Source organism: Equus caballus, chromosome 26, assembly GCF_041296265.1.
Source record: "Equus caballus isolate H_3958 breed thoroughbred chromosome 26, TB-T2T, whole genome shotgun sequence".
Lineage (NCBI taxonomy): Eukaryota > Metazoa > Chordata > Mammalia > Perissodactyla > Equidae > Equus > Equus caballus.
Genome location: NC_091709.1, coordinates 14,204,344 through 14,221,949, shown reverse-complemented (window position 1 = coordinate 14,221,949; position 17,606 = coordinate 14,204,344). Strand labels below are relative to the sequence as shown.

Below are 17,606 nucleotides of genomic sequence, written 5' to 3'. Positions count from 1 at the left end.
GGTCAGATACTCCCTCAACTGAAAGCATCTGTGTGCAGATGACCGCTGTATCTTTATCTCTAATCCTCTTTTCTCTCTTGAGCTATTCTCAGTTTCTGCATTTGGATGTCTAACTAGCTTCTCAAACTGAACATCTTCAACATAGAATTATCTCTGCCTTCCTTCCCCCACTCTCATACCATGCTCTGTCTCCAGTCTTCCCCATCTAAGTCCTGGGAATCTCCCTTTCCCTAGATACTCAAAGAATGTTGGGAATCTTATGTTTGCCAGAAAAAATTCAGGTTATCTAGATGAAATGGATTTCAGATAAATAACAATACACTGGTATATGTATGTCCCAAATATTGCATGAGACGTACTTACATTAAAAATATTATTTGGAGCTGACTATTTTTATTTGCTAAATATTTTTTTTCAGGAAGATTTGTCCTGAGCTCACATCCAAGCCCATCTTCCTCTATTTTATATGTGAGGCGCCTGCCACAGTATGGCTTGATAAGCGTTGTGTGGGTCTGCACCCAGGGTCTGAACCATCAAACCCTGGGCCACCAAAGCAGAACATGTAAACTTAACTGCAGTGCCGGCAGGCTGTCCCCTATTTGCTAAATCTTTTAACCCTAGTCTGGGTCATATTTGTCCCTACATCAAAGGCTAATATTTCTCTAAACCTGATATACAATCTCATCTCTTTTCCCCAGTTCCACTGTGAAATACTCCAGGACAAACCACTTAAATCTTGGCTTAAAGCTCTTGCTTCCTCTTGGGCATATTAACAAGATCCTAACACCAGACCAAAGCCTAAAATGCCTCACCTCATCTGATCCCTGACTGCCTCTCCAATGTCAGTTCCTGTCATTCTTTTCCCTTGTTCATGAAATTCCAGTCAAACCCTTCTTGTGTCTGTGTCTTAAATATACTACTCATAAATCTGCCTCGGGGTCTTTGAACTTACAATACTTTGTGCTAGAAAGATTTTCACTTCTCATCTATTATCATTTACATTTCAGCTGTATTCAGATAGGAGTTTTTTTACCATGCTGTATAAACTAGCTCTCATGCTACACTCCTAAGCTATCCAGCCTTTTAACTTATATCCTTCATGTCACTCTTATTATCTGAAATTGCCTCATCCTTTATTTCTTTATGTTTCTTTTATTCTCTATGTTTTCCTGGTAGAAAATTAGCTCTAAGTGTTTCATGCTTTGTCTATTCCACTTATCCCTATATCCTTAGAGCCCCGAGGCTCACTGGTAAATATTAGGCATACAATTCATATTTACTAAATAAGTGAGTGATTTCTAAAAAGAACTAGTCTAGCTAAGTTCATCTGGTATGTTGGTATCTTTAACAGCAAAATATATTCAAACATTCACAACAGAATCTTAAATAACAAGCACCCAAATCATTTTTAAATGTTTTTCATTGTAATTTATCAAATACAATAATAATTATGTTAACCTTACATGAATTATTTAATGTTAGGAAACATACATGTTTCCCCTATTTAGTCACAATGAAACACAAACAGCTTCAAAATATAAATTTCAAAACTAAACATTCTTGTATAGTAAATGTATTTAAACAGCAGTGAATTTTTTTAAAAATTGCATAAATTTTTCTTAATATTAATAATAAGAAAAGAGTTATTTCTCTCTTTTTAGACTCTCCTGTTTTATTGTTCAGGTAAGAAAGTATTAGAAATGTATCCTCATAATTTAAAATAATAAAAGAATATGCTAAAATGGAAATAAAACCCTACTGTCTCTCACATTAATGAGCCAGTTTGTTATATTTATACAGTTTTATTTTAATCAATATTTTAACTAATTTAATATAATTAAATATTTTATGTAAAATTAAGAAGAGTTGAGACTTGCAGGTGAAATATTTTTCAAGACTCAAATGTAAGTATGTGGATTTTAACTGACAGCTGTAGTCCAAAGACTTGAAATATTGGGTGGAAAGGTTGAATGTTTTTCTCATAATCATCTCTTTCTCTGTCTTTCACATCACCCCATAACAAGAAGCCATATAGAAAACTTTGAAAGAAAGAAAAAACTTAGAAAATTTTTTCCTCACATTGTTCTATTCCTTAATTAGAAAGCTGACTGACAGTATCAATCCTTTGTCAACCTTTATGCAGACACACACTCTCTGGCTACTGGATTATAGAACTTTTCTGATTTTCTTCAAGTTTTGGTCAAGACAAATTTTATTTCAGATTGTGGAATCAAATCAATGTAAATGTTGAAACCGATCGAAAAATATCACTTCAATAAATTACACAGGAGTCGTTTGGAGAGGACATATAATTGGGAAGCCTTTATATTATACTCCAGGATTGGGTGGCTCATTTTTATTTTTACATGTTACCCTTCAAGAAAAGTCATTAGCATACTTGAAACAATAGCATTTCATCATGGAAAAGCCTTTTCAGTGTAGAAATTGGTGGTTTAATGGGCAGCCCTGAGGCAGAATCATCAGACAGACAGGAACACAATACTTGCAACATATTCCTTAAAAAAATAACTCTTTCTGAAGAAGATATTTCTAAATATAAAGATATGAGACCCATAGATAAGAATATGAATGTATATATGGAGGCTGACTGGAATCTGGATGCAAAACTTCTGAAAAGAATCTAAAACTGAAAGTTTTTCAAATGTCCCTACAGCCCGAGGCACTGGTTGAAGATGGTTTGTGACTGACTTGGTGGTGTCTATTGTTCACCTACTTTTTCTAAAAATAATTTCTGAATACTTTTACTAAGTATATGAAACATTTAATATTGTTGAGAGCACCCTATGATTTAAAATTCCCAGAAAGTATTTCTAAAAATATACATAATTAAAACTATTTTAAAATGATATGATTGGGTGAAAATGCATAGAGCCACAAATAGAGTAGTTGGACGTAATTGGCAAAATCAAAGATAACATTTTTATTCCCTCTACACTGATGGAAAAGCCAGTTTGGATTGAGTTCCTGCTCACAAGGTTTATTTTTTTTTACATAATGTAATAAAGTCACAAATTAAAAGCATGTGTTTTTACACAAATATCTGTTTTAAAGTTCTTCAATTGATTTGATTGTCTAAATAAGCTCTTAAAGAGATTTTAAAAATAGAAAGAATATTTGCTTTCTCTGCTTTCTTATTTTATTTGTCCCGATGTACAGAAGTGTGAAATAATTTAACTATAAATTACCTAGCATTGTTTCTTCATGTGTGGGATCAGAATCTCACTCTCATTATTTAAATAAAAAAAAAAAATATTTTCTCTTAAACTAACAAATTCACTTTCTAAACTCTGAAAGAAATTTGTGACACATAGATGTTTGTTTAGTATTAATTTTCATCATTAAAAATTAATCACAATATTGGTATAAAGTAAACTATAAGTATAATTTTAAATAGCCTGTGTTAACAATAATGAAATAGTTAATTATTTTATAACACACCTATAACATTGGACAATATGTACCTGTTAAAATAATATTGAAAAGTTAAATTACACATTATTAAATAAAAAGTACAGGCTGCTAAATTGTGTATACAATGATACATGTCTGTATATATATCTCCATATCTCCATATATCAATATAGATATATTGCTAGAGATATCTAGATATATATACACATGTCTATGAACTAGATTTTTAGATATAGAGATAATTTATAAAATTACATTTAACAATATTAAGCACATCTGACAAAATGGACCCATCTGCGCACATAACCTGCATACACACATACACACAAATATATTTGTATATGTATAACTAGAAAAATATTTCAAAATCTTAAAAATTAAAAATAGAATCCAATAATTTAGCAATTAATATTTTCTTCTTTAAAGTCTTTTCAAAATACATATCAAATTATTAGTATGAGAGGTATGGAGTTAACTTTGAAAGATTAAATTTATTACTTCTTTTGTCTAATTTTTTCTTAAAAAGTGTTTCAGGGTTCTCTGTGCTTAAGCACCAGAAGTCAGCTCTGGCTAAGTTTGGCATAAACATAAGTAAAAGTAAAAAGAAAGAAAAAGAAATAAGATAAAGAAATTCTTGGAAAGTAAGAAGTGGTTCAAAAACGTCTTTTGAACAATGAGCAGGAAATGCCTCTGGGAACCTCCCATATAAATGAAACAAGCCCATCATTTTTCAGCCTCATGTAGCCTTAGCTTAAGATTCAAATTCTCAGGATGAGGGACACTGAGTGTCCATGTCTGTGTCCTGTGCCCATCACTTCACCAGCATGAGATGGGTACTTTGACTGGCAGTCTAGACAGAGATATCTGTGATGGGGCATGTATCAAACAGTGCCTGAAGGAATATTGTGCTGTAGTTAGCAAGAAAGCAGCAAAAGAATGCTGGCTGTGTTGGCGAAATGACATGTCTGCTACATGTAGGGTCAGCATACCCACCCTGAGGAATGAACGCTCTGATTTCTCTTCCACTTTACAAGCTTATCTACAAAGATGAGTGTCTTTGCTCGTTAAATTACAAGGGGGTGGAGGGAGGGTGAAAGGGGCAAAGGGGCACATGTGTACAGTGATGGATGGCAACTAGACTTTTCGTGGTGAACACGACGCATTCTATATAGAGGTCAAAATATCTACACTTGAAATTTATATAATGTTATAAACCAATATGACCTCAATAAAAAAAATTAATTACAGTACAATTCTCTATTTTGAGGGGTAGAATATTCATGTTCTAGGCACAAAGAAGAAATTCAACTTCTCAGTGAAGTTATTCACAAAACAAACGGCCACAAAACGTGGGAACAATATAAGTGTAGACTTATGTAGCAAAAGCTAGAGGCTTGTCTTCTGAAGGCTGAGAAATACTGTGTGAAAACGGAGAAAGTGTAATATTATTTGCATACTGTGACTTTATGTCCAGAAAGCTATAATAATCAAGTGAAATATGAATCTGATTAATAAAATAATTCAACAATAATAAACACAAAGCAAAACAATTTTTACATACATTAGATTACCAGTGAGAAACACTATGTTAAACATCACTTTCAAAATAACAATAGACTATGTAATTCAGTGTAAGGGAAAAGGAAAATGTATGTTGCATATATGTACTCAGCTAAAATTTTTATTGATGCCATGCAGCTAAATACATTTCACATGTATTTAATAAGAAAATTGTTTAAAATAAAATTATCATAAAACCAGAGACAAAATATAATTTGAGTGGAATTTCTAGGAATAAAAGTGATAGAAAATATAAGAAAGAAAAAAATCATAGTGTTTTTACCAAAGAAATGGACACGTTGCTGGACATCAAGTAAGGCTAGAAAAATGCTTGTGGCATGCATAACAAAAATTCTATGAAAAATTTTAAATGAGTAGTAATGAAAATATGTAATAACATGGAAAAATAATATATTTCATATAAAATGTACCCACTTACCCATTATAACTACAGCTATATTTTTAAAAATTGATACATGGCAAAAATAAATAGAACGAACAGGTTGAATATACAGACTTTTTTCTTTTTCCTTCTCTTTGTTATTCTTGTATTATATAATGAATAAATATTCTGTAATAAAAGTTAAAAAGTCACATTAACTCACGTAAACCACTCAGCTCCTTTATGATGCAATGTTTTCTTTCTCTATGAAGTCATTAATTTTCTTTTAATATTTCTCAAATTATTCAGAGAATAGATTCTTGAGAAGGAACTGTTGCAGAAACACTAAACAGAAATGTCAATATTAAAGTCAAGGTGAGCAAATGGTATTAAAACCAAGTTGATGAAAGGAAATGAGGTTCTTTAAGGCCACATGTCTACAGAAATGGTCACAAACGAGACGGATTTATCCCAGGCATTTGGGATGAAAAGGCTATAAATACCAAGGAACTGATGATGCATAGGTGTCCTGAGGTGCATTTATTTTTTCCCAGTCAGCTTTTCTGAGAAATTATGATTCATCAGTCATCTTGGTTTATCACGAAGCAGTAAGGTTTTGGACTCATATTTTTCATGCAAGGGAAACGACTGCCTTAGTATTTTGTATGTAAGGCTCATATCCAAGTACATCATGAAGCATTTACAGTCATGCCCGGGGAGTCAGTTGTCCAATGAGCACATCTGGTGAGTGGCTACAAATATAACAGAAGAATGAGCTGAGAGGGTCAGAGAAACTTCCTCCGACAGGTGTCGGCTCATAATGGTGTCCTCCAGGTAATAGAAAAAATGATTCAATTAAAAGCTGAGATGCAAATTCTTTTACCACCACAGAGCCAGAAAAACTAACTTTGTGTTTCATTAACAACATGTTTTTCTTGCCTCTTGTTAGTGTTTTTATTTGGGCTCTCTGAAGACCATTTCAATAATTCAACACGTATTCCAAGGATAAGGTCCAAATAATTATGTTTGTTGTTTGCTTGATCCTTTGTTTTCAAGATTTCTTAAAAACAGTTTAAGTAGATATTTAAAATATGAATGAATAGTTTTTGGAGTAGTGATTTTAACTTTAGGTTAAGAGTATCCGAGGTAACACAACGCTGAAAAGAGTATACGTTTTCTTGCTCCTGAAACACCCAATTGAAGGAAATAAACTAATGATTTTTTATGTAGGTTTAAGAACAATGCGCCATTGCAAATTGAAAAGATGAAAATATCGTTAAAAACTTAGCCTAGGCAGTAGCTCACATGGGTATTTTAAAAATGTAGATCTTGGTTATTCTTTCATTTATTCAGTCATTGTCTGGCCACATGCCCAGTTGTGCGAGCACTGTGGGATAAGTTGTGGAGAGACTGAAGAAAACACTGGGAGATGGCATAGGAGACAAACAGGTTTATTAGGACTTACGTACAGGGAATGTCCAGGAGCAACCGGCTTGTCAGAGTTGTGCACCTAGTACCATGGGCAGAGAGGGGATTGCCTATATGGGCACAGGCACAAAAACTATGTGCTTTCCAAAAGGGATTGTCCTTGGTATGACCAGCATTCCCGGGAACAGTAGCTCACGTGGAAGGGCTCTGTGTTCCTTCAAGACGTGCTTTTCTTTGAGGTAAGTTAAGATCCAGGTTGTTCAGGCCCTGGATCATTACAGATCCCAGATAGCTGCTGTCCTGTCCAGAAGCGGGAGAGAAGGACACAAGGTCACTATAGGGCAAGTAGGTTGTCTCCAGGCAAGCATGACCCTAAATTCATTCACTCAGCAACCATTATTTAAGTACTTACTATGTGCTAGCAATATCTACACTAGATAATCAAGATCAAATGCTAAGCAAAATGTTGGATTTTAACCTTCATGCAGTTTATAGGAAAACATCCCATTAGTCTCTTTATTCAATTCCAGACTCTTATACTTATCCATATTAATTGTTCTCATATATTTTTCTTTTTGCTCTGCAAAATCCACAATGTGATATAAAGTATTTATGTGCAACTTTGAATAACTGTTGATTCTAGTGGATTTACAACACTGTCAAATATTTGACCCAATACAAAGTAAATATCTCTATGAAATGTTTCATAAGTGGTAAAGGAATCTGACATACCTAACAAATACTAAGGGCCTATATCAAGAAGGTAGAGTGCTCATTGACTCACCCCAGCTGTTGCACTGACATGAGTAACCCCTAATATGTTTAGAAACAATCAAATGAGTTAACAAATGAAGACATTCTAGCTTTTGAGGACTATGAGCATTATTAGTCTGGAAACAACCAGCTTAATGGGATAAAGCGTCACGTACAGCATCCGATAGATGTTCATATTGTTTACTCTACTTATGTCCAGAGCTGCTGGGCTGTCCGTGAGGGCTGTGTGTGGGTTGCTTTTGGCTTGACATGTGCTCAGTGAACATGGCTACATGGTTCATTTCTGACATCCAGGATGACTGGGTCAATGAGCATATATTCCTCAAAAGATGATAATTACACTAAATATGCACTTTTAATATAGAGAAAATATGTATCCTCAAACACCATTTTACAAAACTACTATTTTCTCTCAATATTGAAATTGTTAAAGGGAATAAATAGAGCCTATACATTTTTATTAAAGGAAGCTTTTTTTTCTCATTTCGCTAACATGTACGGGAAAGTTTGATTGTCATTTTTATAGAGAGTCTTTCTTAAATAAAATATAATACTGATTTTTTTCTTTATTCTTCTTCCTAAGTCGTTGAATTTGACTATTTATTTCCTATTGCCCATAAGTTATAATCTCTTCAAGGATTTCAGAAAGGGACAAGCAGAGTATATGCCAATCCATTTGTCTTCATGCTATAGGAAAATGATACCTTTTCTCCCCATGTGCATTGAGTCAACCAGAAATAATAATAAAAAGAGAGAAGAAGGGTGGCTATTCACCAGTACTTGGATTATTGTCTCCACATGTGAGGAGTGTTATTTTCAGTAAGCTTCTAAGGCCATGGAAATAAAAGAGTTGGGAAGACAATATTGATACTGCAAATTGTTCTTTATTTAAAGATGCTTTTTAATATGAATATGGCTTTATAATCTGTCAAATAAAGATGGCACACAGAGATAAAAATAAAACGTCAGAACAAAAATGTTCTTTTCTTTCCTGTGAATAAATTTACACGTCAGTCAAATATCTGTCAGTGCATCTGCTGAATGAGTGACATGTCTTAAGTAAGTAAAAGCAGAAGGAGAGCAACTAACAAGAATAACTAAAAGGAGAAGTGGCAAAATTGACAGCCTTGATCAGTGAAGAGTCCTCTCTACACACAGAATGTATTCAGTTAGAATAAGGCCTCCAAGCAAGTAAAGAAATAGTGACAAACTACCAATTATGAGGGAGGGAGATGTAAACATAAATGCAAATTCTGATGTTTGGGTCCTTCCGATGGAGGATTCAAGAGTATGTGGTAGGATTACCTTTCCACCCATGGGCTAGTGACTCATTAACATTTCATTAATATTCATTGATATTATTGTTTTCATGACTATTTTTCTTTTGCTAGGATCAGAGAATGTCTTAATTTCACTTAGTTAAGCAAGATTTTGGAAAAACATTTTGGAGAAAGCTAATATGCTTCTTATGCAAAGAAGAAAGGGCACCTGGAGCTAACCACAGATGAAATGGGTTCTCAAGTGAAGGCATATTCAGAGTTCTATAATCTTCAAATTCCCAGAACTTCATGTAGTAGCACAAACATACCACCTTAATCTAAGAGGTTGTAAATTTTTATTTTAGTGTTTAAGTTTTAAATTCTTGTTTTTTAAAATGCAATTCAAGGCAACAATCTTTTTCCTTCAAAAGCAGCGTTTGATTTGAAATTTAAAGCTTAAACACTTATTTACAGTTTTATATATCTTTTTCTTCCATTTAATAAAGCTTCCTTATTACAATTCAGAATACATTATATTACAAAGCTTTACTCTAGTTATAATTATATTTAAAATAGTACTATTATTAGTTAACTCATTAGCTTACCATGTGCCAAGAGCTGTCTGGAATTTTGCAAGATTATCTCATTTAATTCCTCTTAAAACTAGTTAAGACAACATGCAGTGAATGTTATGTTGCTTCATTGAAATGCTTTAAAAAAATTTTTAATGCATACTCCTTATTTTTATCTTAAATAATTTTGTTTTAATTATTATGAAAATCAACTGATGGCTAGACGTATGTCTTGACTTAAATGTGGCCTTAGCACCCAGCTAAGTGATTCGCAGTTAAGAGTAGGTGCTCAAAATGTTGTTTGAATGAATGATGTTATTTATCTTTTTGCTTGCCTGTCAAAAAACCTGAAATAGGAAGATTTGGGCTGCAGTTACCATAAATACAAACCATAAATGACTTAAACAATAAGATTACATCATTTTTCAAATAACAAAAAGTCTGAAATTCTAGGATTGGTTAATTGAACAACTTTGCATCGTTATCAAGTACTCAGATTTTCTTTTCTTTTTCTTCTAATCTTCTCTCACCCTAGTTAGTGGATTTCATGTACTAGTTTGTTACCTTGTGATTACAAAAGTTTCAGCAGCCTAGGTAGGGTTCTAATCAAACATCATACCTTCTATCTCTTTTCCAGAAGGTGACTTATTGGCCAGAAATGCACCATATCCACACTCTTGTGGCATACTCCCATTCTTAATTTATCTGTTTTAGTTTAGACTGATCACATTTATTTCCTAGGGCCAGAAATTTTTCTTGAAAGCCATGACCTCCTGGCATATAAAACAATTTTTTTGCTAGCAATGAAGAAAGGAGAATAGGAGGACGCCTGGAAAGCTACCAAGAACGTATGCCACAGAATATCCCCAAGTAAGCAGTGAAAAATGCATGTGAAATTCTATCATTTTGATAAACTTTACAATAACTTTTTCTGCTGCATGTAACTCAACAGAGAGTTGTCATTTTTCTTCAAAGAAATTCTAGAGGAAAAACTACTACAATAATTATGTTTCATTTTTTAATAAAGCTCTAATCTGCAACAAAATGGATTCTCCTGTATAAATTAAATGCAATGAAATCAAAATATTGGATTATCTAAACTGTAATAAAGAGGTTTATTGAATTTGCCAATTTTAGTTGAGATAAAAGTGATTTCTTGAGAACTGAACATATTTCTCTTATTTGTTATCACCCAACAATGTACGTGTTCTATACATTTTTCTTTGAAATCTAAAATAGAGCCCACCTGCATATGTTTCAATGTTATTACTTTGGTTTGCTCTCCTATTCTTTTAAAATAATATTTGCATTTTCAATTTTTTAAATAAAAGATGAGAATAGAAGTTGTGTACCATCTTTTTCTGAAGTGCCAAGGTGGAAATTAAAGTGAGGGAATATATGGAGTTACCGTCTTTCATGGCGGGAAGATATCTATTATGAGGTTTTGACAACATAATAACATTAAGCATGGAGAGGATTGCATATTTTGGTGTATTTCAAGGAATCAGGCCCTGCAGAAGTTAAATTTCTTGAATAATGGTCAGTAAACTCTGCTGAGCACACATGTTTTCCAGCTTGAATTGTCAGGGCAAACAAAGGATGCCACAACCAACATGAGCTTTAACACATATTACACTGGCAGGTCTTTCGCTTCATTGGGATTAAAACATAAACGTACACTTATTTCTCCTGATTATCTTGGTAAGTGATCAGAACTCATAATATTTACGGAGCACTAGCATATGACACTGAGTGCTGGGCACTTGCTCCGTCCAAGCTCTGTGTATACCTGATTTTTAATCTACAAACAGCCATGTAAGATAAACACTCCTATCCTCATATATCAGAAGAGAAAACAAAACTCAGAAGAAATAGCAAAAGTACATTTTAGACACAGATCTGCCTGAGGCCAAAGCCATTTTTTGCTTTCTCCTTTTTCTTTCTCTCTTTCCTGCTTCCTTATATATTATTTTTGTACTCCATCACACTATTATCCTTAAAAATATATCAGTTGTACCTTACTTTTACATATACTTTGGGTAAAGCCAGGTCAGATTTTAGCTGGGGTGATAAAGGAGGCATGGGAAATCGTGTACACAGTCTATGTGCAAAGACGTTTATGTTTAACTTCACAGTGGAGAAACCCGGCACTATGTGATCAGTGGTAACTTCACCAGGAATGGAACCAATCAACCTCTTGGGCCTCCTGAGAAAAGAGCACAATGGTTGCTAAGCATTCCTGCCAAACTGTGTGCCCTGAATCTAATCGTGATGAAGCATCAGACAAACCCAAATTGAGGGACATTGTACAAAATGTGTGGCCTTGTGCACTTCAAAAATATCAATGCCATGAAACAGAATTAAAAACTGAGAAACTACTCTGGATTAAAAGACCAGATATGACAGTGGATTGTAACACATGATCCCACATTTTCTTTTGCTCTAAAGGGCATTAGTGGGACAATTGGTGAAATCTGAATACTGTCTGTATATTTGATAATAGTACAATATTGAGGTTAATTTCCTGAAATTGTTGCTTGTGCTGTGGTAAAGAGTTTTACGTGATTAGCTCAGGATTTTAGGAAACACATACTGAAACATTTAGAAGTACAGGAGCGTCATATCTGCACCTTATTCTCAAATAGTAAAATGTTAACATTTGGGGAAGAAAATTAACGGAATGTTTTGTGCTAGTTTTGCAACTTTTCTATAAATTTGAAATTATGTCAAAACAATAGTTAAGAAAAAAGTAACTAATAAAGTTATAGCAATCACTTTTTTCCTCTCAAAAGGTAAATACTTCTTTCCTGACCTCAAATCAGTGAACATCAAACAGAAAGGGAAACGCAATTACAAATTACGAGCCTTTGTGTTAATTTATAATATGCACCATTTTATTTGCTCTGGAATTTATGAAACTTGTAGCACTCAAAACAATTGCGAATGTTAAATTCTAGTGTCTGTCACCATATGAAGCTCTTTGCACATATTTCTCGCTCCTTTCCTTCCCTAATTTGTATACATGCTTTTGACATCTGTAGGCATATTTTAACCTCATTGGAAAGTCTCAGGAGGCTGAAGAAATTGCTGTCCTTATCCAAGCAACATGGCAACTGATTTCACACAAAACCATATTGCTTTGTTCCGAGCAGTCAGGACCCACTGCTCTAAAAGGAAACCGGGGGAATAACGAAATGTCATGTACTGTCTCTGGAAAATGTGGGTCAAAAGGTAACCTAAAAACATGCACATTCATAAACTTTCCTCTCGTAGATGTACTTTTAAAATTGCATTTTAAACCTAGAAAGACTGACATTAAAACCACTACAAGACAAAACATTTATGGTAAAAGACTGAAAAGAGAAAATAAAATTCTATCATGCATGGTTTAAGAAAACCCCGCCCACTCTACTAAGGCAAGTAATTCACGTGAAAAATTAGATTTTAAGCTAACGTATTTTATCTTTCTATCACATTCGGTATCTCCATATAGTTATACATATGCCGACTAAGTCATACTCCCATGAAAATAAAATATACTTACCAAAGGCATAGACCTTTCTATAAATTTAGGAGAAGGAGACCAAGAAGCTTAACTAATTCTTGCCTTACAGGGAGTGTTTCAAGCACACACATCATGCTTAGCAGACTTTGATCTTCTATGAAATTTATATTCATGGCAATCTAACACAGACAGAGTGAATAAAGTGAAAACATAAAGGACAATGGCCCAGGGGAAGCGTAAAGATACAACTGTATTTTAATATCGGTTTTCTACATAACAACAGTAATAACGGCCTGGATTTCAATTTCTTTTTGCATTCAAGTGCCTCATAGACCTTAGTAAAGTCAAAGAAGCCTGCCGGCCATGCAAATTAGTCAAGTATTGTTACCGATTTTATAGGAAAGTAAATCAATATGTAGTAAAATTTCAAGATTATTCCAAAGCAAACTATCTTTTACCAGTTGCAAATATTTTAGCCACATCGGGTTATGTCCAAAGGGCAAAGGTCTGGGGAAATAATACAGTGAGAAACTGGTAAAGAGAAAAACAAACTTCTCTTAGTTCGGAAAAAAAGCGGCTGATACTTTTTCTTATTAGATAAAATAGTAACAAAGAGGAAAATGTCAGGGACACACCATAGATAATTGTTTCTAGAACATTTTATTCATTGAAGCAGCCTGGTGAGAGGGCTTATGCATGGTGCAGGGAATTGGCTGTAGAAAAACTGTGATTTTTTTTTTTTTAACAGAAAATGGGAGGATAGCAGCTGTGGGGACCTGAAATTGGCCACCCCAAGATATGTCTCTTTGGCATCAGGATTATTTGAGGCTCATTGCTTTTGATAAACTGGGACAGGCAAGGAGGCTCTGAGGAATGGAACTTGCCCTTTGTTAGGACACGTTTACATTTGTAAGGTAAATCTCTATCTGTAAAAGGTGCCTCCCTCTCTGTACCAGGAAGAAGAAAGGAGATGACCTTCTCTCTAAAAACTCTTAATCAATACCAAAGGCAAGGACATAAAATCTGCATTTTATTGTGCTAGTCTGGTAACCTCCTGTAACTGACTTCCCTCCCCCTCCCAACGTTGGCATTCCTTAAAGATTAAGCATCTTTCTTTAGGCTAGGAACTGATTGCTGAGCTCACCAGTGACCGCCCAGCTCCAGACAATCGACTTGCCTCCGGCTACGCCCACCGAGATAGCAGACCACTACCTGCTGTGTCCATCAAGCGCTGTGCTGATGGGGCAATCTTGTGACTATTGTGGGAGGGACATTTCAATCACATGTGAAACACCCTGTTTGGGGGTATATAACCACTGTCTGCACTCCACTTCTTCGGTGCCCTTTCTTCCTTTGGGAAGAAAGGCCCCTGGCCATGGTTCCTCATAAAACTTTGTTTAATTTTCTCTTGCTATTCTGTCTCATGTGAATTTAATTCGTTCTCCAGCTAGACGAACCCCCATTTGGGGAGAGGAAATGTCCTCCTCCCCTACACAGCTAAGATGGTGAAGAAGAGAGGTATGTTGACACTACTTTGTGCCACATGTCAAAAAGTGTGCTTAAAATCCAAAGAAGAAAGTACCAAATGTTGACATACAGATTAATAAAAAAATTGAATGCTGGAATAAAAGTTACATGTCCACAAGAAATATAATAGTACAAACCAGGTCTTACTTAGAATTGGCAGGTTTAGGACTGAAAGAAAATGAGGGCAATTAAAATGGGGCTTGAAACTGAACCAAACTGATTAAATTCAAGTAATTCTGCTTATGATTTTTACTCCATATAAAGTTTACTTTCATAGATGTTTTCTCAATCCACTGAAAAGGTTAACATCATACAAAAAAAAAATACCATGGTAGAAAATACAAAAACAAAAATAGTCACAAGTTTATAGAAAATAATAAGGAAGTATCAGATGTATGAACTTTCATATGTAAAAAATTTAAAGAATAATAGCCATATTATAAATTAATAAAAAGAATGTAGATATTCTGCCAGATCCAAATGAAAAATATAAATTAGCAATTCCAACTATGAGCACTTGGATTGCAAAAGCATAAATGTTGATAACATCAAAAATAGAGTTTAAGATTGGTAAAACCTAAGTAAATTCTAAGAAAGCACCACATTAAAGCATTTATTTAGAATGTAAATTATCCATAACATATTCTCCTTGCCAGCATTTTTAAATATGACTTTCTGAAGATCTCTACTGACCAAAAAAACCACTTCCATTTGTGCTCATTGCTTATTTTATCAGAAACCTGTTTTCTTCACAAGATACAGCATCTTTAACATCTGGCTACTTTTATTTTTTGTTTATTTTTGTGTTTTATGTTTTTCAAGCTCATGCTTCCTTAAAAAATAATTAAAACTAGACAAAGCTTAAACATCATAATTTCTCTTATAGTTTTAAGATTTTGTTAAAAGCAGAAAAATAATATTGGCTTGATAAATTTACCTTAAAGAATCCAAAGGGGAAAGTATCAGTAACACAATATTGTTTTAGTCTAATTGCACAATTACTTTTAATCTTAGTTACTTCCCAAGATGCCTTCAAGAGAATTCAAAGCTTACATTAAAATTGTCTCAGTCCTTCTCACTCTATTGAAGTCTTCACTTCCAATGCCATTGCCTAGTAGAGGCTCAGAATAGTCAACCCTTCTTATGTGTCATTTCTGTGACCACTCTTTTAAAAGTACTGATCCTGGGTCCTTTCCTTCCTCTCACATAGCTGGAGTCACCAGATTCCATCATAGACAGTCCCTATCTCTGTTTGACACAATGTTTAGATTTTAGTAGTTATCCAATAAATGTTTAGTGAGTGAACTCACAAGCAAATACCTGGGCACCTTGGTCATTGGCCAGGTGATCTCTAATGTTCACTTAGATTTGTGTATATTTCATGTAAACTTTTTCCTTGCTGCTTTATTCATTATGGTTTAGGGTAATAGAAGAGGAGAGACTTTAGTGTAACACCAACCTAGACCCCATCCCAGCAGTGATATTGCTGTGGGATTTGAAGTTATTTAACTCCATACATACACATTTATTTTGTGAGTAGCCAAAACGTATTCTTATGTTCCATCTTGTGGGTTTGTAAATAGATATTCAAAGAGGGAATGTGAATTCCTAGGGTCATACAGTGAGTATGCAATGAAACAGGAACTCAAACTTAGATTTTCTGGTTTCTCGACCTGTGTTCTTTCTAGACCACTCATGTCTATTCTGTTACCTTGACTTACTCCTTTTTCTGTCTTCTATTGTTATAATCATGGCTCATTAACCCCTGTAAATTTATTTATTGTCCATGCACAATTTCTACTAGGAAATTATAGCAACTTCTTATATACTTCTTGTCTCTCTCTCAATTATTATTTTTAATGCATTTCACTACACTTCTTGCATATCTTCCCTTTCTGCAGGCATACCCTCCTGCATTTCACCACATTATTTTGCTAAACGGGCAATACTTAAGAAGTATTGATGCGGGATTCATTCCAAATTGAGTTGCATTTAATTCCTTAGGGTTTTTGTGTGTGTGTGGTAGTTGGTCATTATTTTTGTTTTGTTTTCTTTTGTTCATTGAGATTTTTATTATTTGCATTTGTTCTCTAATGATTGACCGGCTTTTCCCCATGCTTCACCACTATCTGCCATGCAGACAAAGAAAGTGACTAGATTTAGGTTAATCGATCTGTACTGCAAGACTGACATTGATAAAAGCAGGGGAAACTTCTCTGTGTGTTTTGGTTGCTTAGCCATACTTTTTGGTCCAATAGCCACATCTTTTTCACTATTTTCTATAGGAAGGAAAGGCTAAACAACTCCCCAAGTAATATTATTATTGCTTATATTATCATGATTATTATTCTCTCAAGGGGAGTAAATACACCAAAAAATGAATCTTCCCATTTCTGATTCTTCTTGGTTCCTCCATTTACAACACACATGTTATTCTGAAGAATGAATTATTTAAGCAATACGAATCTTTTTGAAACATTGTTCTTAGAATGGAATGAAGCATAAGTTCAATAAAGGACATTTTAGAGAGATAAAGAAAAGCTTAAAAATACCTGCAATCATCCATGCACAAGGTAAAAAACACCTAAATTTGGTAGGATCGATAATGGGAAACAAGGGATAGATTCGACATATTTTTTAAAGAAAATATTCTCTAAAAACTCGTGCCAGAAAATAAACTAGGATCACAGGAAGTAATTGCGAGGATTCACATTTGAATTTGCTGCTTAGCGAAGATAGCAACACTACATCCAAACGGATAAAAGCAGATTCGGGAGCTAATGTTGTAGGAGCATCACTGTCATATCCAGGATATTGTGTTGGAGGGGAATGCCGATGTTCCTATAACCTTGATAGCTCTAGATGTTATTTAGTAAAGACAATTATTGGTAAGTTTTGCATGTGTAAATATATCGAATTTCTTTGCATTTGTTTCTAGGAAACTTGAAGATTTTTTTAGCTGTGTGTTGTTCACACTTGTATTTCATCTTTGTAGGTTACATTATCATTTCCTCTAAAATCTTGTAGAGTTATTTATATTTTCCAGTTGACTAAAAATATTATGATTTACATAATGCTTTTCGTATTAGACACATTTTTTAAAACACTTTTCTGCAATTAGTTCACATATTACTTTTATTTAGTGTGTTGTAATGCAAGTATTACGA

At 34.0% G+C, this 17,606-nt stretch overlaps 1 long non-coding RNA gene across 6 annotated transcripts in view; it reads left to right on the top strand.

The window, feature by feature from the left end:
• The window catches only part of LOC138920870 (uncharacterized), a 280,466-nt gene that overhangs the window by 169,389 nt on the left and 93,471 nt on the right, over window positions 1–17,606 (top strand). For 2 of the 6 annotated variants that reach the window (XR_011432800.1, XR_011432801.1), the window contains exon 1: window positions 17,197–17,327. The exons of 3 other annotated variants lie outside the window; for them this stretch is intronic. This is a non-coding gene — a long non-coding RNA (uncharacterized lncRNA). Of the gene's footprint in view, window positions 1–17,173; window positions 17,328–17,606 lie in introns of those variants that run through there. One more of the 6 variants, XR_011432799.1, reaches the window with a different exon arrangement.